Raw genomic sequence first — 16,590 nt, forward strand, 5'->3', positions numbered from 1 at the left:
GGTGCATCACGACATCCAGGCACCCCGGAGTTTCTGAAAAAAAAATTTCTGCTCTTTTCACGAAACCACTTTTCTTCAACTTGAATTGGGCTAAAAATCCATCCCTGAAAATAAAAATTCTCTGAGTACTGTGGAAATGCTGATCCTTACCCTACCTGGGGTGTCCACTGAGCATTTCCGCGAACTCTAGTTGAAGTTTTCTGGGCATGGGATTTTGACATGTTACCCAAACCAAAAGGAATGAGTGGAAAACAATCAAGACAACAGATAGAAGCACTTGCATTTGAATGAGTTTCAAGAATGCTTGGGTACTCGTGTGATCTGAGAGACTCAGTTTTGGAATACAACTGTCGCGTGGTGCACCGCGACATCCAGGCACCCCGGAGTTTCTGAAAAAAAATTTTCTCCGATTTTCACGAAACTACTTTTCATCAACTTGAATTGGGCTAAAAATCCATCCCTGAAAATAAAAATTCTCTGAGTAGTGTGGAAATGCTGATCCTTACCCTACCTGGGGTGTCCACTGAGCATTTCCACGAACTCTATCTGAAGTTCTCTGGGCATGGGATTTTGACATGTTACCCAAACCAAAAGGAATGAGTGGGAAACAATCAAGACAACAGATAGAAGCACTTGCATTTGAATGAGTTTCAAGCATGCTTGGGTACTCGTGTGATCTGAGTAACTCAGTTTTGGAATACAACTGTCGCGTGGTGCACCGCGACATCCAGGCACCCCGGAGTTTCTGAAAAAAAATTTTCTCCGATTTTCACGAAACTACTTTTCATCAACTTGAATTGGGCTAAAAATCCATCCCTGAAAATAAAAATTCTCTGAGTAGTGTGGAAATGCTGATAATTACCCTACCTGGGGTGTCCACTGAGCATTTCCGCGAACTCTAGTTGAAGTTCTCTAGGCATGGGATTTTGACATGTTACCCAAACCAAAAGGAATGAGTGGGAAACAATCAAGACAACAGATAGAAGCACTTGCATTTGAATGAGTTTCAAGCATGCTTGGGTACTCGTGTGATCTGAGTGACTCAGTTTTGGAATACAACTGTCGCGTGGTGCACCGCGACATCCAGGCACCCCGGAGTTTCTGAAAAAAAATTTTCTCCGATTTTCACGAAACTACTTTTCATCAACTTGAATTGGGCTAAAAATCCATCCCTGAAAATAAATATTCTCTGAGTAGTGTGGAAATGCTAATCCTTACCCTACCTGGGGTGTCCACTGAGCATTTCCAGGAACTCTATCTGAAGTTCTCTGGGCATGGGATTTTGACATGTTACCCAAACCAAAAGGAATGAGTGGGAAACAATCAAGACAACAGATAGAAGCACTTGCATTTGAATGAGTTTCAAGCATGCTTGGGTACTCGTGTGATCTGAGTGACTCAGTTTTGGAATACAACTGTCGCGTGGTGCACCGCGACATCCAGGCACCCCGGAGTTTCTGAAAAAAAAATTTCTCCGATTTTCACGAAACTACTTTTCATCAACTTGAAGTGGGCTAAAAATCCATCCCTGAAAATAAAAATTCTCTGAGTAGTGTGGAAATGCTGATCCTTACCCTACCTGGGGTGTCCACTGAGCATTTCCACGAACTCTATCTGAAGTTCTCTGGGCATGGGATTTTGACATGTTACCCAAACCAAAAGGAATGAGTGGGAAACAATCAAGACAACAGATAGAAGCACTTGCATTTGAATGAGTTTCAAGCATGCTTGGGTACTCGTGTGATCTGAGTGACTCAGTTTTGGAATACAACTGTCGCGTGGTGCATCACGACATCCAGGCACCCCGGAGTTTCTGAAAAAAAAATTTCTGCTCTTTTCACGAAACCACTTTTCTTCAACTTGAATTGGGCTAAAAATCCATCCCTGAAAATAAAAATTCTCTGAGTAGTGTGGAAATGCTGATAATTACCCTACCTGGGGTGTCCACTGAGCATTTCCGCGAACTCTAGTTGAAGTTCTCTAGGCATGGGATTTTGACATGTTACCCAAACCAAAAGGAATGAGTGGGAAACAATCAAGACAACAGATAGAAGCACTTGCATTTGAATGAGTTTCAAGCATGCTTGGGTACTCGTGTGATCTGAGAGACTCAGTTTTGGAATACAACTGTCGCGTGGTGCACCGCGACATCCAGGCACCCCGGAGTTTCTGAAAAAAGATTTTCTCCGATTTTCACAAAACTACTTTTCATCAACTTGAATTGGGCTAAAAATCCATCCCTGAAAATAAAAATTCTCTGAGTAGTGTGGAAATGCTGATCCTTACCCTACCTGGGGTGTCCACTGAGCATTTCCACGAACTCTATCTGAAGTTCTCTGGGCATGGGATTTTGACATGTTACCCAAACCAAAAGGAATGAGTGGGAAACAATCAAGACAACAGATAGAAGCACTTGCATTTGAATGAGTTTCAAGCATGCTTGGGTACTCGTGTGATCTGAGTGACTCAGTTTTGGAATACAACTGTCGCGTGGTACACCACGACATCCAGGCACCCCGGAGTTTCTGAAAAAAAAATTTCTGCGCTTTTCACGAAACCACTTTTCTTCAACTTGAATTGGGCTAAAAATCCATCCCTGAAAATAAAAATTCTCTGAGTACTGTGGAAATGCTGATCCTTACCCTACCTGGGGTGTCCACTGAGCATTTCCGTGAACTCTAGTTGAAGTTTTCTAGGCATGGGATTTTGACATGTTACCCAAACCAAAAGGAATGAGTGGGAAACAATCAAGACAACAGATAGAAGCACTTGCATTTGAATGAGTTTCAAGCATGCTTGGGTACTCGTGTGATCTGAGTGACTCAGTTTTGGAATACAACTGTCGCGTGGTGCACCACGACATCCAGGCACCCCGGAGTTTCTGAAAAAAAATGTTCTCCGATTTTCATGAAACTACTTTTCATCAACTTGAAGTGGGCTAAAAATCCATCCCTGAAAATAAAAATTCTCTGAGTAGTGTGGAAATGCTGATAATTACCCTACCTGGGGTGTCCACTGAGCATTTCCGCGAACTCTAGTTGAAGTTCTCTAGGCATGGGATTTTGACATGTTACCCAAACCAAAAGGAATGAGTGGGAAACAATCAAGACAACAGATAGAAGCACTTGCATTTGAATGAGTTTCAAGCATGCTTGGGTACTCGTGTGATCTGAGTGACTCAGTTTTGGAATACAACTGTCGCGTGGTGCACCGCGACATCCAGGCACCCCGGAGTTTCTGAAAAAAAATTTTCTCCGATTTTCACGAAACTACTTTTCATCAACTTGAAGTGGGCTAAAAATCCATCCCTGAAAATAAAAATTCTCTGAGTAGTGTGGAAATGCTGATCCTTACCCTACCTGGGGTGTCCACTGAGCATTTCCACGAACTCTATCTGAAGTTCTCTGGGCATGGGATTTTGACATGTTACCCAAACCAAAAGGAATGAGTGGGAAACAATCAAGACAACAGATAGAAGCACTTGCATTTGAATGAGTTTCAAGCATGCTTGGGTACTCGTGTGATCTGAGAGACTCAGTTTTGGAATACAACTGTCGCGTGGTGCACCGCGACATCCAGGCACCCCGGAGTTTCTGAAAAAAGATTTTCTCCGATTTTCACGAAACTACTTTTCATCAACTTGAATTGGGCTAAAAATCCATCCCTGAAAATAAAAATTCTCTGAGTAGTGTGGAAATGCTGATCCTTACCCTACCTGGGGTGTCCACTGAGCATTTCTACGAACTCTATCTGAAGTTCTCTGGGCATGGGATTTTGACATGTTACCCAAACCAAAAGGAATGAGTGGGAAACAATCAAGACAACAGATAGAAGCACTTGCATTTGAATGAGTTTCAAGCATGCTTGGGTACTCGTGTGATCTGAGTGACTCAGTTTTGGAATACAACTGTCGCGTGGTGCACCGCGACATCCAGGCACCCCGGAGTTTCTGAAAAAAAATTTTCTCCGATTTTCACGAAACTACTTTTCATCAACTTGAAGTGGGCTAAAAATCCATCCCTGAAAATAAAAATTCTCTGAGTAGTGTGGAAATGCTGATCCTTACCCTACCTGGGGTGTCCACTGAGCATTTCCACGAACTCTATCTGAAGTTCTCTGGGCATGGGATTTTGACATGTTACCCAAACCAAAAGGAATGAGTGGGAAACAATCAAGACAACAGATAGAAGCACTTGCATTTGAATGAGTTTCAAGCATGCTTGGGTACTCGTGTGATCTGAGTGACTCAGTTTTGGAATACAACTGTCGCGTGGTGCACCGCAACATCCAGGCACCCCGGAGTTTCTGAAAAAAAATTTTCTCCGATTTTCACGAAACTGCTTTTCATCAACTTGAATTGGGCTAAAAATCCATCCCTGAAAATAAAAATTCTCTGAGTAGTGTGGAAATGCTGATAATTACCCTACCTGGGGTGTCCACTGAGCATTTCCGCGAACTCTAGTTGAAGTTCTCTAGGCATGGGATTTTGACATGTTACCCAAACCAAAAGGAATGAGTGGGAAACAATCAAGACAACAGATAGAAGCACTTGCATTTGAATGAGTTTCAAGCATGCTTGGGTACTCGTGTGATCTGAGAGACTCAGTTTTGGAATACAACTGTCGCGTGGTGCACCGCGACATCCAGGCACCCCGGAGTTTCTGAAAAAAGATTTTCTCCGATTTTCACAAAACTACTTTTCATCAACTTGAATTGGGCTAAAAATCCATCCCTGAAAATAAAAATTCTCTGAGTAGTGTGGAAATGCTGATCCTTACCCTACCTGGGGTGTCCACTGAGCATTTCCACGAACTCTATCTGAAGTTCTCTGGGCATGGGATTTTGACATGTTACCCAAACCAAAAGGAATGAGTGGGAAACAATCAAGACAACAGATAGAAGCACTTGCATTTGAATGAGTTTCAAGCATGCTTGGGTACTCGTGTGATCGGAGTGACTCAGTTTTGGAATACAACTGTCGCGTGGTACACCACGACATCCAGGCACCCCGGAGTTTCTGAAAAAAAAATTTCTGCGCTTTTCACGAAACCACTTTTCTTCAACTTGAATTGGGCTAAAAATCCATCCCTGAAAATAAAAATTCTCTGAGTACTGTGGAAATGCTGATCCTTACCCTACCTGGGGTGTCCACTGAGCATTTCCGTGAACTCTAGTTGAAGTTTTCTAGGCATGGGATTTTGACATGTTACCCAAACCAAAAGGAATGAGTGGGAAACAATCAAGACAACAGATAGAAGCACTTGCATTTGAATGAGTTTCAAGCATGCTTGGGTACTCGTGTGATCTGAGTGACTCAGTTTTGGAATACAACTGTCGCGTGGTGCACCACGACATCCAGGCACCCCGGAGTTTCTGAAAAAAAATTTTCTCCGATTTTCATTAAACTACTTTTCATCAACTTGAAGTGGGCTAAAAATCCATCCCTGAAAATAAAAATTCTCTGAGTAGTGTGGAAATGCTGATAATTACCCTACCTGGGGTGTCCACTGAGCATTTCCGCGAACTCTAGTTGAAGTTCTCTAGGCATGGGATTTTGACATGTTACCCAAACCAAAAGGAATGAGTGGGAAACAATCAAGACAACAGATAGGAGCACTTGCATTTGAATGAGTTTCAAGCATGCTTGGGTACTCGTGTGATCTGAGTGACTCAGTTTTGGAATACAACTGTCGCGTGGTGCACCGCGACATCCAGGCACCCCGGAGTTTCTGAAAAAAAATTTTCTCCGATTTTCAAGAAACTACTTTTCATCAACTTGAATTGGGCTAAAAATCCATCCCTGAAAATAAAAATTCTCTGAGTAGTGTGGAAATGCTGATAATTACCCTACCTGGGGTGTCCACTGAGCGTTTCCGCGAACTCTAGTTGAAGATCTCTGGGCATGGGATTTTGACATGTTACCCAAACCAAAAGGAATGAGTGGGAAACAATCAAGACAACAGATAGAAGCACTTGCATTTGAATGAGTTTCAAGCATGCTTGGGTACTCGTGTGATCTGAGTGACTCAGTTTTGGAATACAACTGTCGCGTGGTGCACCGCGACATCCAGGCACCCCGGAGTTTCTGAAAAAAAATTTTCTCCGATTTTCACGAAACTACTTTTCATCAACTTGAATTGGGCTAAAAATCCATCCCTGAAAATAAAAATTCTCTGAGTAGTGTGGAAATGCTGATCCTTACCCTACCTGGGGTGTCCACTGAGCATTTCCACGAACTCTATCTGAAGTTCTCTGGGCATGGGATTTTGACATGTTACCCAAACCAAAAGGAATGAGTGGGAAACAATCAAGACAACAGATAGAAGCACTTGCATTTGAATGAGTTTCAAGCATGCTTGGGTACTCGTGTGATCTGAGTGACTCAGTTTTGCAATACAACTGTCGCGTGGTGCACCGCGACATCCAGGCACCCCGGAGTTTCTGAAAAAAAATTTTCTGCGATTTTCACGAAACCACTTTTCTTCAACTTGAATTGGGCTAAAAATCCATCCCTGAAAATAAAAATTCTCTGAGTAGTGTGGAAATGCTGATCCTTACCCTACCTGGGGTGTCCACTGAGCATTACCGCGAACTCTAGTTGAAGTTCTCTAGGCATGGGATTTTGACATGTTACCCAAACCAAAAGGAATGAGTGGGAAACAATCAAGACAACAGATAGAAGCACTTGCATTTGAATGAGTTTCAAGCATGCTTGGGTACTCGTGTGATCTGAGTGACTCAGTTTTGGAATACAACTGTCGCGTGGTGCACCGCGACATCCAGGCACCCCGGAGTTTCTGAAAAAAAAATTTCTCAGATTTTCACGAAACTACTTTTCATCAACTTGAATTGGGCTAAAAATCCATCCCTGAAAATAAAAATTCTCTGAGTAGTGTGGAAATGCTGATCCTTACCCTACCTGGGGTGTCCACTGAGCATTTCCACGAACTCTATCTGAAGTTCTCTGGGCATGGGATTTTGACATGTTACCCAAACCAAAAGGAATGAGTGGGAAACAATCAAGACAACAGATAGAAGCACTTGCATTTGAATGAGTTTCAAGCATGCTTGGGTACTCGTGTGATCTGAGTGACTCAGTTTTGCAATACAACTGTCGCGTGGTGCACCGCGACATCCAGGCACCCCGGAGTTTCTGAAAAAAAATTTTCTGCGATTTTCACGAAACCACTTTTCTTCAACTTGAATTGGGCTAAAAATCCATCCCTGAAAATAAAAATTCTCTGAGTAGTGTGGAAATGCTGATCCTTACCCTACCTGGGGTGTCCACTGAGCATTACCGCGAACTCTAGTTGAAGTTCTCTAGGCATGGGATTTTGACATGTTACCCAAACCAAAAGGAATGAGTGGGAAACAATCAAGACAACAGATAGAAGCACTTGCATTTGAATGAGTTTCAAGCATGCTTGGGTACTCGTGTGATCTGAGTGACTCAGTTTTGGAATACAACTGTCGCGTGGTGCACCGCGACATCCAGGCACCCCGGAGTTTCTGAAAAAAAAATATATCCGATTTTCACGAAACTACTTTTCATCAACTTGAATTGGGCTAAAAATCCATCCCTGAAAATAAAAATTCTCTGAGTAGTGTGGAAATGCTGATCCTTACCCTACCTGGGGTGTCCACTGAGCATTTCCACGAACTCTATCTGAAGTTCTCTGGGCATGGGATTTTGACATGTTACCCAAACCAAAAGGAATGAGTGGGAAACAATCAAGACAACAGATAGAAGCACTTGCATTTGAATGAGTTTCAAGCATGCTTGGGTACTCGTGTGATCTGAGTGACTCAGTTTTGGAATACAACTGTCGCGTGGTGCACCACGACATCCAGGCACCCCGGAGTTTCTGAAAAAAAATTTTCTCCGATTTTCACGAAACTACTTTTCATCAACTTGAAGTGGGCTAAAAATCCATCCCTGAAAATAAAAATTCTCTGAGTAGTGTGGAAATGCTGATCCTTACCCTACCTGGGGTGTCCACTGAGCATTTCCACGAACTCTATCTGAAGTTCTCTGGGCATGGGATTTTGACATGTTACCCAAACCAAAAGGAATGAGTGGGAAACAATCAAGACAACAGATAGAAGCACTTGCATTTGAATGAGTTTCAAGCATGCTTGGGTACTCGTGTGATCTGAGTGACTCAGTTTTGGAATACAACTGTCGCGTGGTACACCACGACATCCAGGCACCCCGGAGTTTCTGAAAAAAAAATTTCTGCGCTTTTCACGAAACCACTTTTCTTCAACTTGAATTGGGCTAAAAATCCATCCCTGAAAATAAAAATTCTCTGAGTACTGTGGAAACGCTGATCCTTACCCTACCTGGGGTGTCCACTGAGCATTTCCGTGAACTCTAGTTGAAGTTTTCTAGGCATGGGATTTTGACATGTTACCCAAACCAAAAGGAATGAGTGGGAAACAATCAAGACAACAGATAGAAGCACTTGCATTTGAATGAGTTTCAAGCATGCTTGGGTACTCGTGTGATCTGAGTGACTCAGTTTTGGAATACAACTGTCGCGTGGTGCACCACGACATCCAGGCACCCCGGAGTTTCTGAAAAAAAATTTTCTCCGATTTTCACGAAACTACTTTTCATCAACTTGAAGTGGGCTAAAAATCCATCCCTGAAAATAAAAATTCTCTGAGTAGTGTGGAAATGCTGATAATTACCCTACCTGGGGTGTCCACTGAGCATTTCCGCGAACTCTAGTTGAAGTTCTCTAGGCATGGGATTTTGACATGTTACCCAAACCAAAAGGAATGAGTGGGAAACAATCAAGACAACAGATAGGAGCACTTGCATTTGAATGAGTTTCAAGCATGCTTGGGTACTCGTGTGATCTGAGTGACTCAGTTTTGGAATACAACTGTCGCGTGGTGCACCACGACATCCAGGCACCCCGGAGTTTCTGAAAAAAAATTTTCTCCGATTTTCACGAAACTACTTTTCATCAACTTGAATTGGGCTAAAAATCCATCCCTGAAAATAAATATTCTCTGAGTAGTGTGGAAATGCTAATCCTTACCCTACCTGGGGTGTCCACTGAGCATTTCCAGGAACTCTATCTGAAGTTCTCTGGGCATGGGATTTTGACATGTTACCCAAACCAAAAGGAATGAGTGGGAAACAATCAAGACAACAGATAGAAGCACTTGCATTTGAATGAGTTTCAAGCATGCTTGGGTACTCGTGTGATCTGAGTGACTCAGTTTTGGAATACAACTGTCGCGTGGTGCACCGCGACATCCAGGCACCCCGGAGTTTCTGAAAAAAAAATTTCTCCGATTTTCACGAAACTACTTTTCATCAACTTGAAGTGGGCTAAAAATCCATCCCTGAAAATAAAAATTCTCTGAGTAGTGTGGAAATGCTGATCCTTACCCTACCTGGGGTGTCCACTGAGCATTTCCACGAACTCTATCTGAAGTTCTCTGGGCATGGGATTTTGACATGTTACCCAAACCAAAAGGAATGAGTGGGAAACAATCAAGACAACAGATAGAAGCACTTGCATTTGAATGAGTTTCAAGCATGCTTGGGTACTCGTGTGATCTGAGTGACTCAGTTTTGCAATACAACTGTCGCGTGGTGCACCGCGACATCCAGGCACCCCGGAGTTTCTGAAAAAAAATTTTCTGCGATTTTCACGAAACCACTTTTCTTCAACTTGAATTGGGCTAAAAATCCATCCCTGAAAATAAAAATTCTCTGAGTAGTGTGGAAATGCTGATCCTTACCCTACCTGGGGTGTCCACTGAGCATTACCGCGAACTCTAGTTGAAGTTCTCTAGGCATGGGATTTTGACATGTTACCCAAACCAAAAGGAATGAGTGGGAAACAATCAAGACAACAGATAGAAGCACTTGCATTTGAATGAGTTTCAAGCATGCTTGGGTACTCGTGTGATCTGAGTGACTCAGTTTTGGAATACAACTGTCGAGTGGTGCACCGCGACATCCAGGCACCCCGGAGTTTCTGAAAAAAAAATTTATCCGATTTTCACGAAACTACTTTTCATCAACTTGAATTGGGCTAAAAATCCATCCCTGAAAATAAAAATTCTCTGAGTAGTGTGGAAATGCTGATCCTTACCCTACCTGGGGTGTCCACTGAGCATTTCCACGAACTCTATCTGAAGTTCTCTGGGCATGGGATTTTGACATGTTACCCAAACCAAAAGGAATGAGTGGGAAACAATCAAGACAACAGATAGAAGCACTTGCATTTGAATGAGTTTCAAGCATGCTTGGGTACTCGTGTGATCTGAGTGACTCAGTTTTGGAATACAACTGTCGCGTGGTGCACCGCGACATCCAGGCACCCCGGAGTTTCTGAAAAAAAATTTTCTCTGATTTTCACGAAACTACTTTTCATCAACTTGAATTGGGCTAAAAATCCATCCCTGAAAATAAAAATTCTCTGAGTAGTGTGGAAATGCTGATCCTTACCCTACCTGGGGTGTCCACTGAGCATTTCCACGAACTCTATCTGAAGTTCTCTGGGCATGGGATTTTGACATGTTACCCAAACCAAAAGGAATGAGTGGGAAACAATCAAGACAACAGATAGAAGCACTTGCATTTGAATGAGTTTCAAGCATGCTTGGGTACTCGTGTGATCTGAGTGACTCAGTTTTGCAATACAACTGTCGCGTGGTGCACCGCGACATCCAGGCACCCCGGAGTTTCTGAAAAAAAAATTTCTGCGATTTTCACGAAACCACTTTTCTTCAACTTGAATTGGGCTAAAAATCCATCCCTGAAAATAAAAATTCTCTGAGTAGTGTGGAAATGCTGATCCTTACCCTACCTGGGGTGTCCACTGAGCATTACCGCGAACTCTAGTTGAAGTTCTCTAGGCATGGGAGTTTGACATGTTACCCAAACCAAAAGGAATGAGTGGGAAACAATCAAGACAACAGATAGAAGCACTTGCATTTGAATGAGTTTCAAGCATGCTTGGGTACTCGTGTGATCTGAGTGACTCAGTTTTGGAATACAACTGTCGCGTGGTGCACCGCGACATCCAGGCACCCCGGAGTTTCTGAAAAAAAATTTTCTCCGATTTTCACGAAACTACTTTTCATCAACTTGAATTGGGCTAAAAATCCATCCCTGAAAATAAAACATCTCTGAGTAGTGTGGAAATGCTGATCCTTACCCTACCTGGGGTGTCCACTGAGCATTTCCACGAACTCTATCTGAAGTTCTCTGGGCATGGGATTTTGACATGTTACCCAAACCAAAAGGAATGAGTGGGAAACAATCAAGACAACAGATAGAAGCACTTGCATTTGAATGAGTTTCAAGCATGCTTGGGTACTCGTGTGATCTGAGTGACTCAGTTTTGGAATACAACTGTCGCGTGGTGCACCGCGACATCCAGGCACCCCGGAGTTTCTGAAAAAAAATTTTCTCCGATTTTCACGAAACTACTTTTCATCAACTTGAATTGGGCTAAAAATCCATCCCTGAAAATAAAAATTCTCTGAGTAGTGTGGAAATGCTGATCCTTACCCTACCTGGGGTGTCCACTGAGCATTTCCACGAACTCTATCTGAAGTTCTCTGGGCATGGGATTTTGACATGTTACCCAAACCAAAAGGAATGAGTGGGAAACAATCAAGACAACAGATAGAAGCACTTGCATTTGAATGAGTTTCAAGCATGCTTGGGTACTCGTGTGATCTGAGTGACTCAGTTTTGGAATACAACTGTCGCGTGGTGCACCACGACATCCAGGCACCCCGGAGTTTCTGAAAAAAAATTTTCTCCTATTTTCACGAAACTACTTTTCACCAACTTGAATTGGGCTAAAAATCCATCCCTGAAAATAAAAATTCTCTGAGTAGTGTGGAAATGCTGATCCTTACCCTACCTGGGGTGTCCACTGAGCATTTCCACGAACTCTATCTGAAGTTCTCTGGGCATGGGATTTTGACATGTTACCCAAACCAAAAGGAATGAGTGGGAAACAATCAAGACAACAGATAGAAGCACTTGCATTTGAATGAGTTTCAAGCATGCTTGGGTACTCGTGTGATCTGAGTGACTCAGTTTTGGAATACAACTGTCGCATGGTGCACCGCGACATCCAGGCACCCCGGAGTTTCTGAAAAAAAATTTTCTCCGATTTTCACGAAACTACTTTTCATCAACTTGAATTGGGCTAAAAATCCATCCCTGAAAATAAAAATTCTCTGAGTAGTGTGGAAATGCTGATCCTTACCCTACCTGGGGTGTCCACTGAGCATTTCCACGAACTCTATCTGAAGTTCTCTGGGCATGGGATTTTGACATGTTACCCAAACCAAAAGGAATGAGTGGGAAACAATCAAGACAACAGATAGAAGCACTTGCATTTGAATGAGTTTCAAGCATGCTTGGGTACTCGTGTGATCTGAGTGACTCAGTTTTGGAATACAACTGTCGCGTGGTGCACCACGACATCCAGGCACCCCGGAGTTTCTGAAAAAAAAATTTCTCAGATTTTCACGAAACTACTTTTCATCAACTTGAATTGGGCTAAAAATCCATCCCTGAAAATAAAAATTCTCTGAGTAGTGTGGAAATGCTGATCCTTACCCTACCTGGGGTGTCCACTGAGCATTTCCACGAACTCTATCTGAAGTTCTCTGGGCATGGGATTTTGACATGTTACCCAAACCAAAAGGAATGAGTGGGAAACAATCAAGACAACAGATAGAAGCACTTGCATTTGAAAGAGTTTCAAGCATGCTTGGGTACTCGTGTGATCTGAGTGACTCAGTTTTGGAATACAACTGTCGCGTGGTGCACCGCGACATCCAGGCACCCCGGAGTTTCTGAAAAAAAAATTTCTCCGATTTTCACGAAACTACTTTTCATCAACTTGAATTGGGCTAAAAATCCATCCCTGAAAATAAAAATTCTCTGAGTAGTGTGGAAATGCTGATCATTACCCTACCTGGGGTGTCCACTGAGCATTTCCACGAACTCTATCTGAAGTTCTCTGGGCATGGGATTTTGACATGTTACCCAAACCAAAAGGAATGAGTGGGAAACAATCAAGACAACAGATAGAAGCACTTGCATTTGAATGAGTTTCAAGCATGTTTGGGTACTCGTGTGATCTGAGTGACTCAGTTTTGGAATAGAACTGTCGCGTGGTGCACCGCGACATCCAGGCACCCTGGAGTTTCTGAAAAAAAATGTTCTCCGATTTTCACGAAACTACTTTTCATCAACTTGAATTGGGCTAAAAATCCATCCCTGAAAATAAAAATTCTCTGAGTAGTGTGGAAATGCTGATCCTTACCCTACCTGGGGTGTCCACTGAGCATTTCCACGAACTCTATCTGAAGTTCTCTGGGCATGGGATTTTGACATGTTACCCAAACCAAAAGGAATGAGTGGGAAACAATCAAGACAACAGATAGAAGCACTTGCATTTGAATGAGTTTCAAGCATGCTTGGGTACTCGTGTGATCTGAGTGACTCAGTTTTGGAATACATCTGTCGCGTGGTGCACCGCGACATCCAGGCACCCCGGAGTTTCTGAAAAAAAATTTTCTCCGATTTTCACGAAACTACTTTTCATCAACTTGAATTGGGCTAAAAATCCATCCCTGAAAATAAAAATTCTCTGAGTAGTGTGGAAATGCTGATCCTTACCCTACCTGGGGTGTCCACTGAGCATTTCCACGAACTCTATCTGAAGTTCTCTGGGCATTGGATTTTGACATGTTACCCAAACCAAAAGGAATGAGTGGGAAACAATCAAGACAACAGATAGAAGCACTTGCATTTGAATGAGTTTCAAGAATGCTTGGGTACTCGTGTGATCTGAGTGACTCAGTTTTGGAATACAACTGTCGCGTGGTGCACCACGACATCCAGGCACCCCGGAGTTTCTGAAAAAAAAATTTCTCCGATTTTCACGAAACTACTTTTCATCAACTTGAATTGGGCTAAAAATCCATCCCTGAAAATAAAAATTCTCTGAGTAGTGTGGAAATGCTGATCCTTACCCTACCTGGGGTGTCCACTGAGCATTTCCGCGAACTCTATCTGAAGTTTTCTAGGCATGGGATTTTGACATGTTACCCAAACCAAAAGGAATGAGTGGGAAACAATCAAGACAACAGATAGTAGCACTTGCATTTGAATGAGTTTCAAGCATGCTTGGGTACTCGTGTGATCTGAGAGACTCAGTTTTGGAATACAACTGTCGCGTGGTGCACCGCGACATCCAGGCACCCCGGAGTTTCTGAAAAAAAATTTTCTCCGATTTTCACGAAACTACTTTTCATCAACTTGAATTGGGCTAAAAATCCATCCCTGAAAATAAAAATTCTCTGAGTAGTGTGGAAATGCTGATCCTTACCCTACCTGGGGTGTCCACTGAGCATTTCCACGAACTCTATCTGAAGTTCTCTGGGCATGGGATTTTGACATGTTACCCAAACCAAAAGGAATGAGTGGGAAACAATCAAGACAACAGATAGAAGCACTTGCATTTGAATGAGTTTCAAGCATGCTTGGGTACTCGTGTGATCTGAGTGACTCAGTTTTGGAATACAACTGTCGCGTGGTGCACCGCGACATCCAGGCAGCCCGGAGTTTCTGAAAAAAAATTTTCTCCGATTTTCACGAAACTACTTTTCATGAACTTGAATTGGGCTAAAAATCCATCCCTGAAAATAAAAATTCTCTGAGTAGTGTGGAAATGCTAATCCTTACCCTACCTGGGGTGTCCACTGAGCATTTCCACGAACTCTATCTGAAGTTCTCTGGGCATGGGATTTTGACATGTTACCCAAACCAAAAGGAATGAGTGGGAAACAATCAAGACAACAGATAGAAGCACTTGCATTTGCATGAGTTTCAAGCATGCTTGGGTACTCGTGTGATCTGAGTGACTCAGTTTTGGAATACAACTGTCGCGTGGTGCACCGCGACATCCAGGCACCCCGGAGTTTCTGAAAAAAAATTTTCTCCGATTTTCACGAAACTACTTTTCACCAACTTGAATTGGGCTAAAAATCCATCCCTGAAAATAAAAATTCTCTGAGTAGTGTGGAAATGCTGATCCTTACCCTACCTGGGGTGTCCACTGAGCATTTCCACGAACTCTATCTGAAGTTCTCTGGGCATGGGATTTTGACATGTTACCCAAACCAAAAGGAATGAGTGGGAAATAATCAAGACAACAGATAGAAGCACTTGCATTTGAATGAGTTTCAAGCATGCTTGGGTACTCGTGTGATCTGAGTGACTCAGTTTTGGAATACAACTGTCGCATGGTGCACCGCGACATCCAGGCACCCCGGAGTTTCTGAAAAAAAATTTTCTCCGATTTTCACGAAACTACTTTTCATCAACTTGAATTGGGCTAAAAATCCATCCCTGAAAATAAAAATTCTCTGAGTAGTGTGGAAATGCTGATCCTTACCCTACCTGGGGTGTCCACTGAGCATTTCCACGAACTCTATCTGAAGTTCTCTGGGCATGGGATTTTGACATGTTACCCAAACCAAAAGGAATGAGTGGGAAACAATCAAGACAACAGATAGAAGCACTTGCATTTGAATGAGTTTCAAGCATGCTTGGGTACTCGTGTGATCTGAGTGACTCAGTTTTGGAATACAACTGTCGCATGGTGCACCACGACATCCAGGCACCCCGGAGTTTCTGAAAAAAGATTTTCTCCGATTTTCACGAAACTACTTTTCATCAACTTGAATTGGGCTAAAAATCCATCCCTGAAAATAAAAATTCTCTGAGTAGTGTGGAAATGCTGATCCTTACCCTACCTGGGGTGTCCACTGAGCATTTCCACGAACTCTATCTGAAGTTCTCTGGGCATGGGATTTTGACATGTTACCCAATCCAAAAGGAATGAGTGGGAAACAATCAAGATAACAGATAGAAGCACTTGCATTTGAATGAGTTTCAAGCATGCTTGGGTACTCGTGTGATCTGAGTGACTCAGTTTTGCAATACAACTGTCGCGTGGTGCACCGCGACATCCAGGCACCCCGGAGTTTCTGAAAAAAAATTTTCTGCGATTTTCACGAATCCACTTTTCTTCAACTTGAATTGGGCTAAAAATCCATCCCTGAAAATAAAAATTCTCTGAGTAGTGTGGAAATGCTGATCCTTACCCTACCTGGGGTGTCCACTGAGCATTACCGCGAACTCTAGTTGAAGTTCTCTAGGCATGGGATTTTGACATGTTACCCAAACCAAAAGGAATGAGTGGGAAACAATCAAGACAACAGATAGAAGCACTTGCATTTGAAAGAGTTTCAAGCATGCTTGGGTACTCGTGTGATCTGAGTGACTCAGTTTTGGAATACAACTGTCGCGTGGTGCACCGCGACATCCAGGCACCCCGGAGTTTCTGAAAAAAAATTTTCTCCGATTTTCACGAAACTACTTTTCATCAACTTGAATTGGGCTAAAAATCCATCCCTGAAAATAAAAATTCTCTGAGTAGTGTGGAAATGCTGATCCTTACCCTACCTGGGGTGTCCACTGAGCATTTCCACGAACTCTATCTGAAGTTCTCTGGGCATGGGATT

This window comes from Lepisosteus platostomus, chromosome 9 (genome assembly GCF_059453375.1).
Source record: "Lepisosteus platostomus isolate fLepPlt1 chromosome 9, fLepPlt1.hap1, whole genome shotgun sequence".
NCBI lineage: Eukaryota > Metazoa > Chordata > Actinopteri > Semionotiformes > Lepisosteidae > Lepisosteus > Lepisosteus platostomus.